Raw genomic sequence first — 23,074 nt, forward strand, 5'->3', positions numbered from 1 at the left:
TGTGTAGTGAGCATGCTCTGTGATGTGTAGTGAGCATGCTCTGTGATGTATAGTGAGCATGCTTTGTGATGTGTAGTGAGCATGCTCTGTGATGAGTAGTGAGCATGCTCTGTGATGGGTAGTGAGCATGCTTTGCGATGTGTAGTGAGCACGCTCTGTGATGGGTAGTGAGCATGCTCTGTGATGTGTAGTGAGCATGCTTTGTGATGTGTAGTGAGCATGCTCTATGATGTGTAGTGAGCATGCTCTGTGATGGGTAGTGAGCATGCTCTGTGATGTGAAGTGAGCATGCTCTGTGATGTGTAGTGAGCATGCTCTGTGATGTGTAGTGAGCACGCTCTGTGATGGGTAGTGAGCATGCTCTGTGATGTGTAGGTAGTAAGCATGCTCTGTGATGTGAAGTGAGCATGCTCTGTGATGTGTAGTGAGCATGCTCTGTGATGGGTAGTGAGCATGCTCTATGATGTGTAGTGAGCATGCTCTGTGATGGGTAGTGAGCATGCTCTGTGATGTGAAGTGAGCATGCTCTGTGATGTGTAGTGAGCATGCTCTGTGATGTGTAGTGAGCACGCTCTGTGATGGGTAGTGAGCATGCTCTGTGATGTGTAGTGAGCATGCTCTGTGATGTGTAGTGAGCACGCTCTGTGATGTGTAGTGAGCATGCTCTGTGATGTGAAGTGAGCACGCTCTGTGATGGGTAGTGAGCACGCTCTGTGATATGTAGTGAGCATGCTCTGTGATGTGTAGTAAGCATGCTCTGTGATGTGTAGGTAGTAAGCATGCTCTGTGATGTGTAGTGAGCATGCTCTGTCATGTGTAGTGAGCATGCTCTGTCATGTGTAGTGAGCATGCTCTGTCATGTGTAGTGAGCATGCTCTGTCATGTGTAGTGAGCATGCTCTGTGATGGGTAGTGAGCATGCTCTGTGATGGGTAGTGAGCATGCTCTGTGATGGGTAGTGAGCATGCTGTGTTGGGTAGTGAGCATGCTCTGTGATGGGTAGTGAGCATGCTCTGTGATGGGTAGTGAGCATGCTCTGTGATGAGTAGTAAGCATGCTCTGTGATGGGTAGTGAGCATGCTCTGTGATGTGTAGTGAGCATGCTCTGTGATGAGTAGTGAGCATGCTCTGTGATGTGTAGTGAGCATGCTCTGTGATGAGTAGTGAGCATGCTCTGTGATGTGTAGTGAGCATGCTCTGTGATGTGAAGTGAGCATTCTCTGTGATGGGTAGTGAGCATGCTCTGTGATGGGTAGTGAGCATGCTCTGTGATGGGTAGTGAGCATTCTCTGTGATGGGTAGTGAGCATGCTCTGTGATGGGTAGTGAGCATGCTCTGTGATGGGTAGTGAGCATGCTCTGTGATGGGTAGTGAGCATGCTCTGTGATGTGTAGTGAGCATGCTCTGTGATGGGTAGTGAGCATGCTCTATGATGGGTAGTGAGCATGCTCTGTGATGTGAAGTGAGCATGCTCCGTGATGGGTAGTGAGCATGCTCTGTGATGTGTAGTGAGCACGCTCTGTGATGTGTAGTGAGCATGCTCCGTGATGGGTAGTGAGCATGCTCCGTGATGTGTAGTGAGCACGCTCTGTGATGGGTAGTGAGCACGCTCTGTGATGGGTAGTGAGCATGCGCTGTGATGTGTAGTGAGCATGCTCTGTGATGGGTAGTGAGCATGCTCTGTGATGGGTAGTGAGCATGCTCTGTGATGGGTAGTGAGCATGCTGTGTTGGGTAGTGAGCATGCTCTGTGATGTGTAGTGAGCATGCTCTGTGATGGGTAGTGAGCATGCTCTGTGATGGGTAGTGAGCATGCTCTGTGATGGGTAGTGAGCATGCTGTGTTGGGTAGTGAGCATGCTCTGTGATGGGTAGTGAGCATGCTCTGTGATGGGTAGTGAGCATGCTCTGTGATGGGTAGTGAGCATGCTGTGTTGGGTAGTGAGCATGCTCTGTGTTGGGTAGTGAGCATGCTCTGTGATGGGTAGTGAGCATGCTCTGTGATGTGTAGTGAGCATGCTCTGTGATGGGTAGTGAGCATGCTCTGTGATGTGTAGTGAGCATGCACTGTGATGGGTAGTGAGCATGCGCTGTGATGGGTAGTGAGCATGCGCTGTGATGGGTAGTGAGCATGCTCTGTGATGGGTAGTGAGCATGCTCTGTGATGGGTAGTGAGCATGCTCTGTGATGGGTAGTGAGCATGCTCTGTGATGGGTAGTGAGCATGCTCTGTGATGGGTAGTGAGCATGCTCTGTGTTGGGTAGTGAGCATGCTCTGTGATGGGTAGTGAGCATGCTCTGTGTTGGGTAGTGAGCATGCTCTGTGATGGGTAGTGAGCATGCGCTGTGATGGGTAGTGAGCATGCTCTGTGTTGGGTAGTGAGCATGCTCTGTGATGGGTAGTGAGCATGCTCTGTGTTGGGTAGTGAGCATGCTCTGTGATGTGTAGTGAGCATGCTCTGTAACATGCGTAGAGATCACAACACAACCGCCATCGCAAACCTTTGAGGGTTTAATCGATACAATAAAGAAAAACAATACAAATCAATGCAATGTAACAAATATTTTAGACAGGTTCTGAGGTCCGTTTCAGTCCACTTTAATATCCATTTCGAGGCGCTGTCAATTCTCACGTGTGAATCAGATTTAATATGACAGAAGTGGCGTTACAATGTGTCAGGATCCTGAGCCATGTCGCTTTAAAATAAATAATAAAGCATCAGATGGAATAGATTCTGTCCACAATCATCCGGCATCCTGAAGGTCTCACTCGGCAGCACTGCTGTAAATTATACACAGATAAGGAGCGGCTGATAAAACAGACTCATTCTTATTATTTATCACATTCTTTTTTCTTTTTTTTTCTTTTTCTTTTGAGTAAAATAATAGTTTATAGAGATTTCCATCTCTGGGAGAATTTAATTTATTACCATACATTGTGCTGTGTTTATGAATGATATCAGTCGGGGGGGGGGGGGGGGGCACTGTCCTATGTATAAAGCCATGTTAACAAACCAAGGTGCCTCCAGCTGTTGCAAAACTGCAACTCCCAGCTGTTTTTTTAATTTTATTTTGCTATAAGTTATACACCTCCCCTCCAGCTCTATCTGTATACTGCTGCTGTTATCTCTATGGGATCAGGAAATATAGTAGTTATACACCTCCCCTGCAGCTCTATCTGTATACTGCTGCTGTTATCTCTATGGGATCAGGATATATATAGTGGTTATACACCTCCCCTCCAGCTCTTTCTGTATACTGCTGCCATCTCTATGTGTTCAGAATATATAGTAGTTATACACCTCCCCTCCAGCTCTATCTGTATACTGCTGCTATCTCCATGGGATCAGTATACATAGCAGTTATACACCTCCCCTCTAGTTCTATCTGTATAATGCTGCTATCTCTGTGAGATCAGGATTTATAGTATTTACACACCTCCCCTCAAACTCTATCTGTATACTGCTGCTATCTCTATAGGATCAGGATATATAGTAGTTATACACCTCCCCTCCAGCTCTATCTGTATACTGCTGCAATCTCTATAGGATCAGGATATATAGTAGTTATACACCTCCCCTCTAGTTCTATCTGTATACTGCTGCTATCTCTATGGGATCAGGATATATAGTAGTTATACACCTCCCCTATAGCTCTATCTGTATACTGCTGCTATCTCTATGGGATCAGGATATATAGTAGTTATACTCCTCCCCTCCAGCTCTATCTGTATACTGCTGCTATCTCTATAGGATCAGGATATATAGTAGTTATACTCCTCCCCTCCAGCTCTATCTGTATACTGCTGCCATCTCTATAGGATCAAGATATATAGTAAGAATTCTCCGTCAATTCATTTCTTTCAACCGTTTCAGCACCCAGTGGCTAATAAACATCTAAAAAAGAATAATTTGTTTTCTTAACTTTAACTTTAGCGCTCCTTAAATTCGGGTCTCAGTTCTGCTCTTTCCATGCAAAATAACCAGGGGGCGGTGTACTGGGGGATTGATGTTGTTTTCTTCTTAGCGATTTCATAGACAGATGGTGCAGGCAACCACGCGAGGTATCGGCAAAACCTACAAGCGGAAAAAAAAAGTCAAAAACAGTCGGCCAGATAAAAGCGGGCGAGGATCGGCGCGTATCTGAGTCCGGGGCCACATGTTCGCGATGTTACATTGATATTCTCACCTATTCCCTCTGTGTTTTCTCTGCTCCAGAAAAGAAGAATCAGCTTGTTTTATTCTCGCACGTCTCGCGCTGCGGCACTGACACATCTCGACCTACATAAACACCATGAATATTTCACACCGAGCGGGGGTTTTTTGAGAAAAAAGAAAGAAAAACGCTTTTCTCTAAGGTGAGAAAACTGCAGAACGACTGGTGTTTTCTGCCCTTTTATTTCTTCTTAAAGGGGAACATCAATTATAGAAGAAGTTGGATGGCGGCCATGTTGTTCGCCTGAATTCATGTTACAGTATAGTTTCTACATTGCAGCAGCCAAAAGCTCTTCCTTGTCAGTATTTTTTCCCCACCAATGTTTGTCAGACTCCATCTTCTCATTCCCTTTCCTTATTTTAATACTTCTAAACTCCACCCCTGAAGGGACAGATTAAGAAACTAGGGCTAAACTCCACCCCTGAATGGACAGAATAAGAAACTAGGGCTAAGCTCCACCCCTGAAGGGACAGATTAATAAACTAGGGCTAAGCTCCACCCCTGAAGGGACAGAATAAGAAACTAGGGCTAAGCTCCACCCCTGAAGGGACAGATTAAGAAACTAGGGCTAAACTCCACCCCTGAAGGGACAGATTAAGAAACTAGGGCTAAACTGCACCCCTGAAGAGACAGAGTAAGAAACTAGGGCTAAACTGCACCCCTGAAGGGACAGATTACGAAACTAGGGCTAAATTCCACCCCTGAAGGGACAGATTAAGAAACTAAGGCTAAACTCCACCAGTGAAGGGACAGATTAAGAAACTAGGGCTAAACTCCACCCCTGAAGGGACAGATTAAGAAACTAGGGCTAAACTCCACCCCTGAAGGGACAGATTAAGAAACTAGGGCTAAACTCCACCCCTGAAGGGACAGATTAAGAGACTAGGGCTAAACTCCACCCCTGAAGGGACAGATTAAGAAACTAGGGCTAAACTGCACCCCTGAAGGGACAGATTACGAAACTAGGGCTAAATTCCACCCCTGAAGGGACAGATTAAGAAACTAAGGCTAAACTCCACCCGTGAAGGGACAGATTAAGAAACTAGGGCTAAACTCCACCCCTGAAGGGACAGATTAAGAAACTAGGGCTAAACTCCACCCCTAAAGGGACAGATTAAAGGAATTCTGTAGTGAAATATAACTCCAAAGGATAGGGGATAAGTTATAGATCATGGGGGTCCGACCGCTGGGACCCACGCGAACTCCTGAACGGGGCCCGGCAGTCTGCTGGAGCCCCGGCAGTCGGCATGGAGCGGTGGCCAACACACCTCCTCCATGTCTCCAATAGAGATACATGGGGGTGGTGTGCCAGCCGCAGCTTCCTGCAGGGGCTGGAACAGCCGCTTCCAGTGGTCAGACCCCCCCCCCCCCCATCTCTAACTTATCCAGTATCCTGGATTTGGCATCTGGTTAGGAACATCTCTGAGAAAATACTGACTGACACTAAGCTAACATGAAACTAATTTAGCATTGCATAGGAGAAAACTATGTATAGCATAACAGACAGTAAGGTATTATATAGCACAAAATCAGACAAATGAAATGTTTATAGATCTCACCCACCCATAAGCACACCTGCGACCCACCCATATCTTTGCCCTTGCAGCTGTTGGATACCTTCAGTTGGTGCACATACAAGGTCCTGGTCCACAGTGTTACTTGGAGTCAGCTGAAACTCTCTATAGGTCCGCAAACTGATCTCAAGGACTTTTATCGGTATATAAGTTTAGGGTGCCCTGTTATGAGACAGGGAAGAAGAATTACAGGCTTATACAGGTTGTTAGTCCAGTCCAGCTTTAGTAAAATGTATCAGGCCACATCCTCCATTTATCTTTATGGGAGAGCCGAAGTGCTGTACTCGTGTATCTCCAGCTCTCCCATAGAGATACATGCAGGGGTCAACACAGCCCTGTGCATGAGGAGAGCCGGATGCTGGGTAGGCAATTTGATACTTATCCCCCCGGTGGATAGGGGATAAACTAAACTGGACTATTCCTGTCTCTTTAGACCCTTTCTGTAAGCAGATTCCTCTCAGCTGCTGCAGCACACTTGGAACCAGATCCTGGTAAGCTGCTTCCTCTCTGTCTTCTCTTTTCTGCTGGAAATTGGCCACAAGCACATGTGTACTCCTCCTTCCCCAACTTTAGTCATTGCTCAGTTCATTTGCTTGTGCTTCATGTAATTGCAGGATACACAACAATAATCCCAGGGGGTTACATAAATAAAATCTTTTTAGGTTTTTATTTTGTTCTATTCACCTCTGGTATATTAACCCTTTAAGGACATAAATCCTATAGGACATAAGGATATACATACTATGTCTGTTGTTAACCCTATAGATGCCGTGACCAATGCCGATCACAGCATCTATAGGCAAAATGGAGGTGTTGGTGGGTTCTGGCGGGCTCATCAGACCCCCACAGTGTGATCACGGGGGTATGATGAGTGCAAATAGCTGCCGGAGGTCTCTTTCCCTCTTTTGGCACACAGGATGCCAAAGAGTTTGGGTGCAACTGTACATTTTGGGATGGTCCCAGTGATAACAGGGGGTTTGGCTTAAATAACCACACCTAGGGTGGCGTTTGGAAGAAGTTTGGGATGCCGCAATACGTTTTGGGATGGTCCCAGTGATAAAAGGTGGTTGAGTTCGAATGACCGCACATGTGGTAGAGTTTGGATGGAGATTGGGTATTTCTGGGCAGTTTGGGTGAGGTCCCTGTGGTCTCAGGGGTGAGGCTTATATGTTCTGGAATTTTGTTGCCACCTCCATGTATACATAATGTGCACACATGTAAGACTTATTATATCATAATATTTGTTGCACCCAAGACATAACATCAATAAGTTCTGAAGTTATTATGGAATCCTATAGGAATTAAACCCTAGTGATCTTATCCAAATAGTGTTGTCTTCTGCTGGATCATTGGGACCAGTGTTGTGCCAGAGCCTTGACTACTGGCATTTTCTCTGGTACTCTGGAGGGCAGGTCTGACCCTAAAGTTGGCACAGTCCATTTTGTTTCTTCGTCATGCTCCCATTCTTTCCTGTAATTTATGGGGGGCAAACTAACTTCATGCAACTCTACCCAGAGACACAAAAAACACACAAAAAATCAAGTTTGATCTGTATATGTATAGGCTGAACCCCTAATGGTGAAAATCTTGTACAGGTATAGGGGGATCTATATTTGTACTGACAAAAGATTAGGACTTTCAAAAATAGGAAACCAGCTAATGAAGGGTTACTCTTGTGCTCCCAATTATTTTATCACTTGAGGAGCCCGGAGACATCAATCACTGATTGGACCATTAAAATCAGAGTGATGATGATTACATAATAATGACGGGAGCCTGAGAGGGTCATCGCTATCAGGACTCTAATTAGGAGATGAGTCACGATATTTCCTGCTGCAAAAATCAATGAGGAACATTCTCAAAGATTCACACAGGAATGCTGGGAATGTACAAGCTCTGGAAAGTGGCAAAAAGGCTTGAACGAAACACTCCGGGAATTTTCTTTCTTATGTAGTGCGGGATAGGCTATTGTTAAAGCGTACCTTTCAGATTCCCCCCCCCCCCCCAAAAAAAGAAAACTGTCATATGTTGCTCAGTACCTCATCCTGATCACGAGCATCTAATTTTTATGTGTCTACGACCTATATTTCTCTCAGAAATACCTTTATTTACTTGCCATCATTTGCTCAGTGAGGTTTCTGTCCATGCAGAGGCAGGGGGCGTGTCCGTCTCTTCTCCTCACTGTGATGACTCCTCCCTCCCTCTGCTCTGACTCACAGAGGGCTCTGGACCTGCCTGCAGCCCTGTCAATCACTCATGGTGTCATGACGTGTCCATGACCACTGGACACTTCAGGACTGGTATGTGTCCCAGGAGGCAGGGGGACTCCTAGTGGCCACTTTTTTGATTGGCATTTTCAGTATGAAATATTAAACATTTTATGATGAAAGCAATTGCAAAACATTGTTTTTGCATGCTTTTTAACATATCAAAAGTTATTGTATCTGACAGTGCCAATTTAAAGAATAATGTGGAGGTTCTTGTGTAGGCCTTGTGCTTACCTGTTTTAGCTGATGTGGCAAGCATGGGATTTTAGCCATACTGATTTGTTGCATTTTTTACAAATTTTTTACTTTCTTTCTCTCTCTCTCACTCACTCTCTCTCTCTCTCTCTCTTTTATGATGTACAAATAAGAAAAAAAATAAGTATAAACTGATGGCTACAGTGGAGAAGAATGATTCTATAACACTATTTTTGAGCTCTCTAGAGCTGTGTGTGAGGGATACTTTCTATGCAGGTCAGTAAAGGAAAACAGGAGAAGTGAACTGCGTTAACTAGGCAGCAACTAAGAGCCAAGCTGAAATGTATCCTGGGAATCTTGTTTCTCAAAGTCTGATCCTTTAAATGCTTTTTTGCATATTTTAGGCTTTCATATGTATATTACTGAGGAGGCTTCTTTCTGTCCTCTCTGCCATGAAGCCCAGATTGCGGAGGCTGCAGTGATGGTTCTGGACCTTCTGGAAGTTTCTCCCATCTGCACACAGGATCTTTAGAGCTCAGCCAGAGTGATCATTGGGTTCTTGGTCTCCTCTCTTACCAAGACCCTTCTCCCTCCATTGTTTAGTTTGGTGGGGTAGTAGCTCCAGGAAGAGTTCTGGTTGTTCCTTCTTCTTCCATGTAAGAATTTTAGAGCCCACAGAGCTTTTGTGAACTTTAAGTGCAGAAGAAATGTTTTTGTCCCCTTCTCCAGATCTGTGCCTCCACACAATCCTGTCTCTGAGCTCTACAGGCAGTTATTTCCCCCTCTTGGCTTGGTTTTAGCTCTGATATACATTGTCAGCTGTGAGACCTTATATAGACAGGGCTGTGTCTACCCAAATCCTGTACGATCAGCTAAATTTACCAGAGGTGACTCTGACCAAGGTGGAGAAACATCTAGAGATTACCTGGAGTACCCCTTTAAAGGGTAAAGTACAAGTAGCATTCACATGCCATAGGCTTCTATGATACCCATTTACTAAGTTGCCCCCCATTGGGCCCTCCAATAGGAAGCAGTAAAGAGTTGATATCCAGGCGTGTGCCCTCGTGTCCCGTGGTTGCGTCCTCTTACGTAAGCACAGTTTTAATGACTGATAATAATGTCAACAAGTAAAGGCCATCGTTCCCTAACCGCGTCCACCGAGCAGATGGCAGCATATGCACCAAAGCGTTCGCCGACTTCCTAGAACTCCCAGTTGTGGAACAAACAAGCTGTCAAACTGTGTCCAACATGCTCCGGCATTCCAACGAGGCCTTGACAGATGGACGGTCCAAAGGCTTCAAAAACTTTTACAAGTCACCGTGCCCAGTTATAATGCCTGGTCCTCCGCCAACCACCCCCAGAGCTGGCACCAGATGAATTTATTGCCTTTCAAAAAAAAAAAAGTTGCAATAAATTCGCAATGAGGGTTACATTACTTTTCTATTCCTGAGATGAAGTGTGTAATTGGGAAATTAGATATTTGCTCCATTACCCAAGAGATTTAGAGATTTACTATTAATTATAAATATAAAAGACAGCACTGTGCAGTAGGGGAGGAAAAAATAATATATATTATTAATAATAATAATAATATTATTAATATATATATAATATAATCATAATAAATAATATTAATATATATATATATATATATATATATATATATTTTAAAAAAATTATTAATATATACACACACACATATATATATATATATATATATATATATATATATATATATATTATAATAAATAAATACATGAATAAATTGGTGAAATTCTTATTCTGCCCATTCTAGGAGTCAGGGTTTATATTGTTAGGTGCCCTTTTGTCCATAAGGTCACATACACACATCGGCCATAACATGGAAACCACTGAAAGGTAGGGTTGCCATGCTAACCGGCCATGCTAATTTGCATAACTTATTATATATGCATGACATCACAGGATACACATATTGTCCTATTCTTACCCCTATGTCCTTTTTTATTTCTCCTTAGATGGGCCTGTATGAGGGCTCATTTTTTTGTGCTCCGATCTGTAGTTTTTTGATCACTTTTTTTATAATTAAATTCTGGAGTTGTAGTTAGTTACTAATAGAGATGAGCGAACTTACAGTAAATTCGATTCGTCACAAACTTCTCGGCTCGGCAGTTGATTACTTTTCCTGCATAAATTAGTTCAGCTTTCCGGTGCTCCGGTGGGCTGGAAAAGGTGGATACAGTCTTAGGAGACTCTTTCCTAGGAATGTATCCACCTTTTCCAGCCCACCGGAGCACCTGAAGGCTGAACTAATTTACGCAGGATAAGTCATCAACTGCCGAGCCGAGAAGTTCGTGACGAATCGAATTTACTGTAAGTTCGCTCATCTCTAGTTACTAACTACAACTCTCAGCATGCCCTGATACCGCCTGTGGCTCAGCAGTTGCCCCAAATGAAAACTACAACTCCCAGCATGTTGGACTTTAGTTCTTTTCTGTCTGACCACAATGCTCTCTGCGGACACCTTTGTCCCTGTCAGAAAGTGTCCAGAACAGGAGAGGTTTGCTCTTACTCTGGACAATTCCTGACACGGACAGAGGTGTCAGCAGAGAGCACTGTGGTCAGAACTACACAACTTCCTCTGGAGCATACATCAGCTGATATGTACTGGAAGGATTAACATTTTTAAATAGAAGTAATGTACAAATCTGTTTAACTTTCGAAAACTTATTTTTTCCCACCGGAGTAGGGAGGCTTGTAGATATATAAGATAGGAAGCTGTTAAAGAGTACCTGTCATGGTCTTGTTAAATTTTATAATCCTCCCAGCTCACTGCCCCCATCATGATAAACCACCCCCTGCCTTTATTTTTATTTTCTCCCTTGATATTGCTCTGTATTTTCTCCTCAGTCTCAGTCAGATTCACAGACTGGAAAGGGGTGTTCCCCAGCAGGCGTGACATCATCTGAAGCCATACAGGGGAGAACTTCCTCCCTCACTCTGCTACACACAGCCCAGAGCAGTTCAGTGTGAGATGAGCTATGATTGGATAAGGCTGTACCCCCCCCCCCCCCCCACCCCTCTCAGCATTTCCTGATTTTGGACTTCTGCCAGGCCAGCAGGAGTCCAAATTATGTGCAAGAGATGGGGGGGATGAGCTCTGGACAAGTAGGGAGACACCTAGTGGCAGCTTTTTTAAACACATAGAAACATAAAAACATAGAAACTTTTCAAACAAAGTATATTGGAAAGATTTTTTATTTACCATATGTAGTGCAATAGCAAAGATGAGTTTTAATGACAGTGCCCATTGAGGAGATTAGAGAACGAAAGACCTTTATGAGTCTGCAAAAGATGAATGTGGACCCATGAAAACATGACATTGTGAAATATTGGGGGTAACCCAAAAGGCATAGGCTGAAGTTTAAATTGGATTCTATGGGGGAGATTTATCAAAACCTGCTCAGAGGAAAAGTTGCTGAGTTGCTCATAGCAACCAATCAGATCAATCCTTTCATTTTTCAGAAGCCTAAAGTCGCTGAGTTGCCCACAGCAACCAATCAGATCGCTTAAAGTTGCTGAGTTGCCCATTGCAACCAATCAGATCGCTTCTTTCATTTTCCAGAGGCCTAAAGTTGCTGAGTTGCCCATAGCAACCAATCAGATCGCTTCTTTCATTTTCCAGAGGCCTAAAGTTGCTGAGTTGCCCATAGCAACCAATCAGATCGCTTCTTTCATTTTTCAGAGGCCTAAAGGCCTCTGAAAAATGAAAGAAGGGATCTGATTGGTTGCTATGGGCAACTCAGCAACTTTTCCTCTGGACAGGTTCTGATAAATCTCTCCCTATACGTGTTTAATATGGCAGAAATTCTACAAATGTGAATGGGTCCGGGTCAAGTGCTAGTTAATGTACGGCCTGTTGGGAAACCATAAAGGAGATAAGTGCCTCGTAAAGATTTCTCCGCATTCGCTTTGCTTGGGGTAATTGGTTTCGATAGGATTTGATGGGACGGTAATTGTGGAGAAAGTTTTCCGCAGTAGACAGCCGACAGTCCATTTGGGCCAGGGGCCCTTCCATTTGTAAGAATTTTTACGGTAGCTTCAATTAGTCACCTCAGCCAATAAAGAGTCAACGGCTTCATGGCCGTGCGGAGGAAGACGCGGCGTTTCCGAGAATGTCATCCTAGTGACGGGACAGGATAATTGCGGAGCGGCGGAACGTTCTCGAGTAGAAGGTGGTGAAGGTGTCGTGTAATTCATCCGGGTTTCTTGTGCGATTGCCTTCCCTACTCCTTGGTTTAAAGGGGTACTCCACTGGAAAAAAAAACATTATTTTTTTTTATCAATTGATGCCAGAAAGTTACACAGATTTGTAAATTACTTCTATTAAAAAATCTTAACCCTTCTGTATGCTCTACAGCAAGTTCTTTTCTTTTTGAATTTCCTTTCTGTCTGACCACAGTGCTCTCTGGTGACACCTCTGTCCAGGTCAGGGACTGTCCGGAGCAGGAGAGGTTTGCTATGGGGATTTGCTCCTACTCTGGACAGTTCCTGACATGGACAGAGGTGTCAGCAGAGAGCACTGTGGTCAGACAGAAAAGTAATTCAAAAAGAAAAGAACTTCCTCTGGAGCATACAGCAGCTGATAAGGGTTTTCTCAGTCGTGTCAGTGAGTATTGTCTGGAGCCGAGATTTAACCCCTTAAGGACACATGACGTTCTCATACGTCTCCATTTCCGAGTCCTTAAGGACACATGACGTATGAGAACGTCATGTGTTTTACCGGCCCCCCGCAACCATCTGGAGCGGAGTCGGTGCCCGATGCCTGCTGAAATCGTTCAGCAGGCATCGGGGCATATCGCCCAGGGGGGTCATTATGACCCCCCATGTCGGCGATGGCCGCAGATCGCTGGACAATTCAGTCCAGCGATCTGCGGCGGATTCCGGGTCAATCGGGTCTCCAGTGACCCGGTGACCCGGAATTATTGGCTGATCGGGGCCGTCAGAGACGGCGCCGAACAGCCAGAGCCAGCAGGGGTGAGGTGGCACTGGTGCCACCTCACGATCGCCCTGATTCGTCGGCCGGATTACCGGCCGACCAATCAGGGCGCCTGCTGCGGGTGTCACTCCCGCAACCCGCTTCGCCCCTCTTCCGGAGGACGTGAGCGGGTGCGGGACGTGCACCCCTGGTGCTGGGGACCCCGATCCCCGGCGTTAATGTTGGGATCGGGGCCCCAGGAGCAGCGGCGGCGACGACGAGGGACTGACCTGTGCGGCGAGGATCGTTGGAGGTGAGTGACAGCCTCCTGCTGTTGCTTAGCAACAGCTCCCAGCATGCAAAAAGGGCATGCTGGGAGCTGTAGTTATGCAACAGCAGGAGGCAGACCACCACAACTCCCAGCATTCCCTTATGGGCATGCTGGGACTTGTAGTTTTGCATCAGCTGGAGGCAAATTCTTTCTATGGAAAAGTGTACCTTCAGCTGTTGTATAACTACAACTTCCAGCTTGCACAAACAGCTTAAGTGCATGCTGGGAGTTGTAGTGGTGCATCTGCTGGTTGCATAACTACAACTCCCAGCATGCCCGTTGGCTGTCGGTGACTGCTGAGAGTTGTAGTTTTGCAACAGCTGAAGGCACACTGAGTTAAGTAGCAAACCAGTGTGTCTCCAGCTGTTGCATAACTACAATCCCCAGCATCCCCAGCCAAAGTAGTATGCCTCTAGCTGTTGCATAACTACAACACCCAGCATGCCCTTCCGCTGTCCGTACATGCTGGGGGTTGTAGCTTTTGCAACAGCTGAAGGCACACTGGTTGCAAAACACCAGTGTGTTTGTTACCAAACTCAGTGTTTCACAACCAGTGTGCCTCGAGCTGTTGCAAAACTACAACTCCCAGCATGCACTGATAGACTGTACATGCTGGGAGTTGTAGTTTTGCAACAGCTGGATGCCCCCCCCCAATGTGAACGTACAGGGTACACTCACATGGGCGGAGGATTACAGTAAGTATCCGGCTGCAAGTTTGAGCTGCGTCAAATTTTCTGCCGCAGCTCAAACTGCCAGCGAGAAACTACTGTGAACCCCCCGCCCGTGTGACTGTACCCTAAAAACACTACACTACACTAACACAAAATAAAATAAAAAGTAAAAAACACTACATATACACATACCCCTATACAACCCCCCTCCCCAATAAAAATGAAAAACGTCTGGTACGCCACTGTTTCCAAAACGGAGCCTCCAGCTGTTGCAAAACAACTACTCCCAGTATTGCCAGATAGCCGTTGACTGTCCAGGCATGCTGGGAATTTTACAACAGCTGGAGGCACCCTGTTTGGGAATCACTGGCGTAAAATACCCCTATGTCCACCCCTATGCAAGTCCCTAATTTAGGCCTCAAATGCGCACGGCGCTCTCACTTTGGAGCCCTGTCGTATTTCAAGGCAACAGTTTTGGGACACATATGGGGTATCGCCGTACTCGGGAGAAATTGTGTTACAAATTTTGGGGGGTATTTTCTGCTATTACCCTTTTAAAAAATGTAACATTTTTGGGAAAACAAGCATTTTAGGTAAAAAAATATATATATATTTTTTTACATATGCAAAAGTCGTGACTCACCTGTAGGGTATTCAGGTTCACTTTACCCCTTGTTACGTTCCCCGAGGGGTCTAGTTTCCAAAATGGTATGCCATGTGTTTTTTTTAGCTGTCCTGGCACCATAGGGGCTTCCTAAATGCGGCATGCCCCCCAAAAACCATTTGTCGCTCCTTCCCTTCTGAGCCCTCTACTGCGCCCGCTGAACAATTGACATAGACATATGAGGTATGTGCTTACTCGAGAGAAATTGGGTTTCAAATACAAGTAAAAATTTTCTCCTTTTTACCCCTTGCAAAAATTCAAAAATTGGGTCTACAAGAACATGCGAGTGTAAAAAATGAAGATTTTGAATTTTCTCCTTCACTTTGCTGCTATTCCTGTGAAACACCTAAAGGGTTAATACACTTACTGAATGTTTTTTTGAATACTTTAGGGGGTATAGTTTTTATAATGGGGTCTTTCATGGGGTATTTCTAATATAAAGACCCTTCAAATCCACTTCAAACCTGAACTGGTCCATGAAAAATAGTGAGTTTGAAAATTTTGTGAAAAATTTCAAAATTGCTGCTGAACTTTGAAGCCCTCTGGTGTCTTCCAAAAGTAAAAACTCATAAATTTTATGATGCAAATATAAAGTAGACATATTGTATATGTGAACCCAAAAAATATATATTTTGAATATCCATTTTCCTTACAAGCAGAGAGCTTCAAAGTTAGAAAAATGCAAAATTTTCATTTTTTTCATCAAATTTTGGGATTTTTCACCAAGAAAGGATGCAAGTTACCATAAAATTTAACCACTAAGTTAAAGTAGAATATGTCACGAAAAAACAATCTCGGAATCAGAATGATAACTAAAAGCATCCCAGAGTTATTAATGTTTAAAGTGACAGTGGTCAGAATTGCAAAAAACGCTCCGGTCCTTAAGGTATAAAATGGCCTGGTCCTTAAGGGGTTAAAGGGGTACTCCGGTGAAAACCATTTTTTTTTTTTTTTTTTCAAATCAACTGGTGCCATAAAGTTAAACAGATTTGTAAATTACTTCTATTAAAAAATCTTAATCCTTCCAGTACTTATTAGCTGCTGAATACTACATAGGAAATTCTTTTCTTTTTGGAACACAGAGCTCTCTGTTGACATGACCACAGTGCTCTCTGCTGAGACCATGAGTACAGTGCTCTCTACTGACATCTCTGTCCATTTTAAGAACTGTCCAGAGCAGCATATGTTTGCTATGGGAATTTTCTCCTACTCTGGACAGTTCTTAAAATGGACAGAGATGTCAGCAGAGAGCACTGTGCTCGCGAATCAGCAGAGAGCACTGTGTTCCAAAAAGAAAAGAATTTCCTCTGTAGTATTCAGCAGCTAATAAGTACTGGAAGGATTAAGATTTTTTTAACAGAAGTCATTTACAAATCTGTTTAACTTTCTGGCACCAGTTGATTTAAAAAAAAAAAAAAAAAGTTTTCCACCGGAGTACCCCTTTAACATCTATAATTTGTCTTCTCAAGAAAATTAAAGGGGTATTCCGGCCTTATCCAAAGGATAGGGGATAAGATGTCTGATCGCAGGGGTTCCGCCGCTGGGAACACCGTGATCTTTGTGCAGCCCCCGGCATTCTGTGCTGGGCGCTGCTCCCGAGACGTGATGTCACGGCCACGCCCCTTTGTGACATTATGGCCACGCCCCCTCCATTCAAGTCTATGCGAGGGGCTTGACAGCCTGAGACTGAGAGTAATGGTTTTTCGCATCTGCTCAGCTCCTCCTGCTCCATAACCTGATACCTGCCGACTGGACTATATTTTCAATGTGACGGGTTCCCTTTAAAGGAGCACTCCTGCCCTAAGACGTCTTATCCCTTATCCAAAGGATAGGGGATAAAATGCCTGACCGTGGGGGTCCCGCCGCTGGGGACCCCCGTCAATCTTGCATTCGGCACCAACCTCTTTGAGCTGCACGCCGCGCTGCCAGCTCACAAACTGCCGGGTGCCGACCACGGGGTCGGAGTATCGTGATGCCGCGACTCCGCCCCTGTGTGACATCAAGCCCCGCCCCCGCTATGCAAGTCTATGGGAGGGGGCGTGACGGCCGTCACGCCCCCTCCCATAGACTTGCATAGCGGGGGCCAGCAGTTTGTGAGTTGGCAGCGCTGCGTGCACCTCAAAGAGGTGGGTGCCGAATGCAAGATTGCGGGGGTCCCCAGCGGTCAGGGGATAAGATGTCTTAGAGCCAGAGTGCCCCTTTAATCCATTTCCAGTTTTATACATAGTAATTCGCCCCGATAAAATGGCGTGCCCAGCTGCGTGCGCGGTGACGGTTCTGCCTTAAAGGGGTAGTCCAGTGGTGAAAAACTTATCCCCTATCCTAAGGATAGGGGATAAGTTTGAGATCGCGGGGGGTCCGACCTGCGATCTCTCTGTACGGGGCCCCGGCTCTCCGCCGAGATAGCGGGTGTTGACCCCCCATGTCGACCCCCGCACGAGGCGGCGGCCGACACGCCCCCTCAATACATCTCTATGGCAGAGCCGGAGATTGCCGAAAGCAGCGCTTCGGCTCTGCCATAGAGTTGTATTGAGGGGGCGTGTCGGCCGCCGCCTCGTGCGGAGGTCGACACGCCCCCTTCCCGCGGGCTGTCGGGGCTCCGTACAGGAGATCGCAGGGGGCCCCAGCGGTCGGACCCCCCGCGATCTGCAACTTATCCCCTATCCTTAGGATAGGGGATAAGTTGTTCACCACCGAGTCACCACTGGACTACTCCTTTAATCTATAGCCCGCGAAGAGGCGAGTCAGAGGTTACGAAACTGATATGTTAACTGCAGCGCTTGTACTGAGGTTCAATTACACAAAGTAAGTCAGAGGTCGCTTCCTCGGATTTGGCGGGCTCCGTGCCGCCTGCACTCCGGGTTACCTCTTCACCTCTCCCTGCCCTGGGCGTAATGTAAACGTTATCATATAATTACCGTTCACATGGCCGCGATTGCCTGTATGTGATTACACGTAACAAGCCATAAACTCCCAGGATCACACACACTGCGCCGCCATCACACCTCTACAGCGCTCGTAAAAAAAAACCTTCACCAGGTTCCCATCTGTTGCCTTCACCGATTAACTCTTTCCTGCCATTTGCGCAGATTTCGTCCGCCTTCATGTAAGAATTGTTGCTCCGTCATGGTCTTCTGCGAGCCACTTTATTAGGTACACCTGTTCGACTCCTCGTTAACACAAATAGCTAATCAGCCAATCGCACAACAGCAACTCAGTGCATTTAGGCATGTGGATGTGGTCAAGACAACTTGCCGAATTCCAACTGGGAAAGAAAGGCGATTTAAAGGGGTACTCCACCCTTAGACATCTTATCTAAGGATAGGGAGGGGGGGGGGGGTCCGGTCGCTGGGACCACCCGTGATCTCGAGGCAGTCAACCCCCGTTCTGAATGATTAATGTTCAGTACGCCGGCTTCGCCCTTCCGTGTTTGTGACGTCACGCCCCCCTCCATTCATGTCTATGGGAGGGGCCGTGACGACTCGATGATCAGATCCTGCCCAGAGTGCCCCTTTAAGTGACTTGGAACATGGCATGGTTGTTGATGCCAGATTGGCTGTACTACTTGGATATTCACACACAACCATTTCTAGGGATGGCAGAGAAAATATCCATCAGGCGGCAGTTGTGTGAAGGAAAAATGCCTTGTTGATGTCAAAGGAGAATGGGCAGACTGGTTCGAGATGACAAAAAAAAAAAAGGCAACAGTAATTCAAATAACCACTGGTTACAACCAAGGTCTGCAGAATATCATCTCTGAACACACAAAATGTACAAGCTTGAAGCAGATGGGCTACAGCAGCTGAAGACAACCATACTGGGTGCTACTCCTGTCAGCTAAGAACAGGAAATTTCGGCTAAAATTAACTCAGGCACCAAAACTGGACAGCGGAAGATGGAAGAATGTTATCTGGTTTGATAAGTCCCGATTCCAGCTGTGACTGGATTTCAGATGACAGGGTCAGAATTTGGTGTAAACAACATAAAGTATGGATCCCTCCTGCCTTGTAGCAGGTTCAGGCTGGTGGGGGTGTAATGGTGCGAGGGACATTTTCTGGGCACACTTTGGGCCCCATGTCACATGTCATCATCTCATACATAACAATGAGGTCACATGACTCCAATGGCCTCCACAGTCACCAGATCTCATCCAATAGATCACCGCCGGAATGTGGTGGAATCGTGGTGGAAGATGTCCTATCTTGTGGATAGAGGCTACGTTTTTAAAGGCTGGAATGCCCCTTTAATGACAATGAGATGATCACATCTAGTTTCACTGTAGGTTGTAAAGCAAGATGCCTCTTCTTTCCACTTTGAATTCTAACCTTATATGACATCTAGTGGCCACTGCGAAAACTGCAATGAATAATATTTTTTTTTTTTAGTAATCATTATTATTGAGGCAACATAATGAAAAATAAATGTAAAGGGGCACTCCACTGGAAAAAACATTTGGTGCCAGAAAGTTAAACAGATTTGTAAATTACTTCTATTAAAAAATCCTAATCCTTCCAGTACTTATCAGCTGCTGTATGATCCACAGGAAGTTCTTTTCTTTTTGAATTTCCTTTCTGCCTGACCACAGTGCTCTCTGTCCATGTCAGGAACTGTCCAGAGCAGGATAGGTTTTTCTATGGGGATTTTCTCCTACTCTTGAAAGTTCCTAAAATGGACAGAGGTGTCAGCAGAGAGCACTGTGGTCAGGCAGAAAGGAAATTAAAAAAAGAAAAGAACTTCCTGTGAATCATACAGCACCTGATAAGTACTGAAAGGATTAAGAATTTTTAATAGAGGTAATTTTACAAATCTGTTTAACTTTCTGGCACCAATTGATTTAAAAAAAAAAATGTTTTCCAGTGGAGTACCCCTTTAAACCATAGACAGATAAAGCTGGTAAACGCAAAGTAACCTTCGCTTGGTGTCGCGGTCGCACTTTAAGATATGAACTGCCCACACTCCGGAATTGGTGTCCATATGAAGAGGAAGTTCAACCCAGACCAGTGTTTCCCAACCAGGGTGCCTCCAGCTGTTGCGAAACTACAACTCCCAGCATGCCCGGACAGCCAAAGGCTGTCCGGGCATGCTGGGAGTTGTAGTTTCGCAACAGCTGGAGGCACCCTGGTTGGGAAACACTGGCCCAGACTAATATTAGTACCAGATTGGTAGTGGACCCCTTTTTTGTTTTGTTGGGGCCCCATATTACGGCACTCTGCCCAGGCCTGACTAAAAATCTATATTTTAAGTCGCATACCTGATTTGCGCAACGAAAGCCGATCCCGCCTCACTCGGCAGATTATACATTCAGCTGGAGCGTCTGCCTTCTCAGTATTTCACACTCAACTGAACAGAAAATGGACACATTATAAAAAGATGGAAATGAGTAGATCTCTTCAGACAAGCGATTCTTCAGCAAGAAGCGGCGCCGCCGCCATAAATACCGCATTAGGGACGCCATCTTGGATCCTAATACTCCTCTTTGCTTATACAGTGCAGCCTGGGCTATTATTAGATAATAATGCAGGGGTTCTTGTGTATGACTTACGCTTACCTGTTTTAGCAGATGTGGCAGGCATGAGATTGCCTCCATGTTCGCTCGCAATTTCACCACTGAAATGATTCGGTAATGCCGCCTACATTTCCCATGAATCCTCTGCCTGAGGGTGTGGTATTTTGATCACTGCAGCTGGTCATCTCATTAGAGCTGCTGGTGCTGTTCACCCAGGTGAAAGCATTGAGGTCAGTTCACATTATGCACGGTTTTGATGCATTTTCTTACTCAAGTAGGCGAAAGCGATTCGGCCTATGATCACAATTGATGTGAAGTCTTCAGGCTGTGTGTGTGTAAGGTTGCGTTCCCACCTGGCGTATATGCAGCGTATTTCACGCTGCGCAAAATTTACGGCAGCAGCAGGAAATACGCTGTACATTCCTTGCTCACTATACACACAGGGCTTTCTGGCGGCAGCCCAATGTGTGCAGTGAGTTTTGGAGGCGGAGCCGCGCGCCACAGTCACGCCGGCACACGGCCCCACCTCTAAAACTCACTACACACATAGGGCTGCCGCCAGAAAGCCCTGTGTGTATAGTGAGCAAGGAATACGCAGCATATTTCCCGCTGCTGCCGTAAATTTTGCGCAGCGTGAAATACGCTGCGTATACGTCACGTGGAAACGCACCCTTAAAGTAGAATTTTTATGCGATCTGCGCACATTTTTACTGCATTTGGCTGCAATTTTGTAAAAAAAAAAATTTCTCTAGGTGACCTCCAGCAGCCGCAGCCTAATTAGATGACCAGGTGCAGTAATCAGACTCCACTCCCTCTCTTTGTAAAGTAAGAGGATTCATGTAGGCAGCATTATGAAAGCATTTCAGTGATTAAAGGGGTACTCCGGTGGAAAACTTTCATTTTTTTTTTTTTTTAAATGAACTGGTTCCTGAACGCTTAACAGATTTGTAAATTACTTCTATTAAAAAATCTTAATCCTTCCAGTAGTTATTAGCTGCTGAATACTACAGAGGAAATTATTTTCTTTTTGGAACACAGAGCTCTCTGCTGACATCACGAGCACATTGCTCTCTGCTGACATCTCTGTCCATTTTAGGAACTGTCCAGAGCAGCATATGTTCGCTATGGGGATTTTCTCCTACTTTGGACAGTTCTTAAAATGGACAGAGGTGTCAGCAGAGAGCACTGTGGTCATGATGTCAGCAGAGAGCTCTGGGTTCCAAAAAGAAAACAATTTCCTCTGTAGTATTTAGCAGCTAATAAGTACTGGAAGGATTAAGTTTTATTAATAGAAGTAATTTACAAATCTGTTCAACTTTCTGGCACCAGTTGATTTTAAAGAAATTAAAATAAATACTTTTTCCACCGGAGTACCCCTTTAACCTCTTAAGGACCAAGGACGTATGGGAACGTCCTTGGTCCCGCTCCCGTGACATAACGCGGGGTTACACGGTAACCCCGCATCATATCACGGCGGGCCCGGTGTCATAGTGAAGCCGGGACCCGCCTCTAATAGCACGCGGCACTGATCATTTTGGTGTCATTTTTACCGAAAAATGTACTATGTAGAGACAGAAGCCCCCAAAATTACAAAATGGCATTTTTTTTCCAATTTTGTAGCACAATGAATTTTATTTTTTCATTTCGCCGTAGATTTTTGGGTAAAATGACTGATGTCATTACAAAGTAGAATTGGTGGCGCCAATAATACGCCATAATACAGATTTTTAGGAGCAAAATTGAGAGAGTTATGATTTTTTAAAGGAGGAAAAAACGATAGTGCAAAAACAGAAAAACGACTGGTCCTTAAGGGGTTAAATTGGAATCAGTATGGCTGAAAACTAATGCCTGCCTCATCAGCTAAAGGAGGTAAGCACAAGGCATACACAAGAACCTCTACATTATTCTCTAATAGACTATGCTGCACTACATAAAAAAATTAATTCTCAACTGGATAGAAGATGAATAAGGGACAGGTGAAAAAACTGAGGAAAAAAAAACCTAGCACAGTGTTTCTCAACCAGGGTGCCTCCAGCTGTTGTCAGACTACAACTCCCAGCATGCCCGGACAGCCAGCGGCTGTGCGGGCATGCTGGGAGTTGTAGTCTTGCAACAGCTGGAGGCACTCTGCTTGGGAAACACTGATCTAGTAAAACGTTGGTCCTGCGCTGACCTCTACCCCCGCACACGCTGCATGCTGTTCCTGGTCTCCCATGCTGTGGTTACCATGGCTACAACATTTGTCCAACTTTCAGTTTCACTTCGCTTCCAGTTACCTGTAAACAATTATAACCCCGGATGATTCTAAAAGGAAACGCAGCCGTGCGTCACATTCATGAATGACGTGCGCCATTTTATTTTATTTTATATTCGTTCGCCGACGCACAAACGGGAAGTGTCTCAACCGGGCGGCTTTATAAAAGTTTATTTTTCTTTATATTTTCTATTGCATTTGTTCTTTTTTAGGTGGTTTTGGTGGCTTGGAAGACCATGGGGGGAGATTTATCAAAACCTGTGCAAAGGAAAAGATGCCCAGTTGCCCATAGCAACCAATCAGATGGCTACTTTCATTTTGCAGTGGCCTTGTTAAAAATGAAAGAAGCGAGCTGATTGGTTGCTATGGGCAACTGGGCAACTTTTCCTTTGCAGAGGTTTTAATAAGTCTCCCCCACCCCCCATATACCTTATTTATTGCGTT

General features: G+C 45.2%; 1 long non-coding RNA gene across 4 annotated transcripts; it reads right to left on the reverse strand.

The window, feature by feature from the left end:
- Positions 1 to 2,512: 2,512 nt before the first annotated feature.
- On the reverse strand, positions 2,513 to 22,871 carry LOC130267651 (uncharacterized). 4 transcript variants are annotated; one of them, XR_008843232.1, is made up of 5 exons: positions 22,653 to 22,871; positions 20,122 to 20,210; positions 4,185 to 4,276; positions 3,921 to 4,072; positions 2,513 to 2,778 (listed from the first exon to the last, which is right to left on the reverse strand). It is a non-coding gene; the product is annotated as an uncharacterized LOC130267651 (long non-coding RNA). The 4 variants fall into 4 exon arrangements; XR_008843234.1 differs by lacking the exon at positions 22,653 to 22,871 and adding an exon at positions 22,550 to 22,580; XR_008843233.1 differs by lacking the exons at positions 4,185 to 4,276; positions 22,653 to 22,871 and adding an exon at positions 22,550 to 22,582.
- Between the last annotated feature and the right edge of the window lie 203 nt (positions 22,872 to 23,074).

This window comes from Hyla sarda, chromosome 4, assembly GCF_029499605.1.
Source record: "Hyla sarda isolate aHylSar1 chromosome 4, aHylSar1.hap1, whole genome shotgun sequence".
In the NCBI taxonomy this organism is placed as follows: Eukaryota; Metazoa; Chordata; class Amphibia; order Anura; family Hylidae; genus Hyla; species Hyla sarda.